Below are 1,417 nucleotides of genomic sequence, written 5' to 3'. Positions count from 1 at the left end.
GCCTCTGAATGAGATTGGATACAAATGGGGAACAGTTGCTCCTAGGAAAACAAAAAGGAGCAACAAGTAGTGAACACTGAAGACCGAGATCTACAGATTTCTAAATATGATCTACAGCCATATCAAAATTCCAAAGCCACAGAGAAACCCTGTCTCGAAAAAAAAACAAAAAAAAAATTTCCTGTGATAGGTGACAGGCAGGCAGAGCTCTTCAATCCAATTGGATAGTTGGAGCATGGCTTTCCCAAGACTAGCCTAAAGGTGCCTGTGACGAGGGTCTTCCCGTTGTCCCTTTGAGTTCTACAAGAGAAAACGGACGACAATCTTTGCATCACGGTATCTGCTTCTACGTGGTTGACCTTATCTACGAATTCTGCCTTAAAATACCTCAATTTCCTGAGACCCATTCTTGGATTAATTAAGGGGTGATTATCCCAACAGAACGAATCCCCATTTATTTTTACATTAACAAATTTTGTGTTTGCCTTTCACAAACATTAGTTACTACACATAACAGAAATTACACGGCGTTTGTAGGGGTACAAACCCCAGATCCCCCACCCCAGGCTTCAGACAGTCTGAACAGGTGGGGTTCTTCCGAGCCGGAGAGTGTCTTCAGCAGCTCTGACCGCTGGACCAGTAAAACGGACCCCAGTGTTAAGCGCCCTTTCAGAGCAAAGGCGGCAGACAGGGCGAGGACTGGCCCCAAGTCCCATGCCACGAACAGTCCGCTTCCTAGGCCATCCAGGACCCTGCCCGGCCGGAGCGCGGCCACCACGCTTAGGCGCCGGGCTCCTGGGCAGGGGCGTCCCGGCCTCCGCGGTCGCAGCCTCAAAGCGGTCCCCAGCCCTCCCTTCCTCCCATCTGAGCCCCGGGTCGCCTCACCACACCGAAACGATCCACGCTCCCCTCCAGGCGCGTCAGTCTCCCGGCCGGTCACAGCGCCGCATCCGGATCCGGCTGCAGGGCCAGCCCCACCCCCTCCCGTGCCCTCCCGCGCCGCAGCCGTAACGGCCGGGCCAAACGTGGCAGGACCGGCGCCTCCGCCCTGCCCCGCCCCGCCCTCACGCTCGAGCTGCGCGCGCGGAGGCCGAGCCACGCACACCATTCCCTGGCTCCGGGGGCGCGGGGAGAGGCGGGACTGCGGGAGAGGCGGGGCTACGGGGGCGGGGCTACGGGGCTCCTTGGCGACTCTGAGGCGCGTCATCAGTTTACCTTCCAGGCGCGCCCCTGGCTAGGTGCAAGCTTGTGCCGCTCACGCCTTACCTGGAATGAATTCAAAGGAGTTTAAGCAGAGTCTCGCGGTGCCCCCTGTGGGTTCCTTTGATTCTCAGAGCCCTAAGGCTCCTGCCTCATTGGTCCCCTCTGTCCTCCGTCCTCTCCCTTCACGTGCAGTCCGTTAATCAGGACTTCGGTT

The 1,417-nt window shown here is 57.4% G+C and overlaps 1 protein-coding gene across 2 annotated transcripts in view; it reads right to left on the bottom strand.

The window, feature by feature from the left end:
* The window catches only part of Gnpnat1 (glucosamine-phosphate N-acetyltransferase 1), a 14,495-nt gene extending 13,484 nt beyond the window's left edge, over nucleotides 1-1,011 (bottom strand). Inside the window, exon 1 of one of the 2 annotated variants that reach the window (XM_005355384.3) lies at nucleotides 886-1,011. The gene's annotated coding sequence lies outside the window, so the exon portion shown is untranslated. The remainder of the gene's footprint in view (nucleotides 1-885) is intronic. The other variant, XM_005355385.3, reaches the window with a different exon arrangement.
* Between the last annotated feature and the right edge of the window lie 406 nt (nucleotides 1,012-1,417).

The sequence above is a fragment of the Microtus ochrogaster genome, chromosome 17 (assembly GCF_000317375.1).
Source record: "Microtus ochrogaster isolate Prairie Vole_2 chromosome 17, MicOch1.0, whole genome shotgun sequence".
NCBI classification, from domain to species: domain Eukaryota; kingdom Metazoa; phylum Chordata; class Mammalia; order Rodentia; family Cricetidae; genus Microtus; species Microtus ochrogaster.
This window is presented reverse-complemented; position numbering and strand designations above follow the sequence as displayed.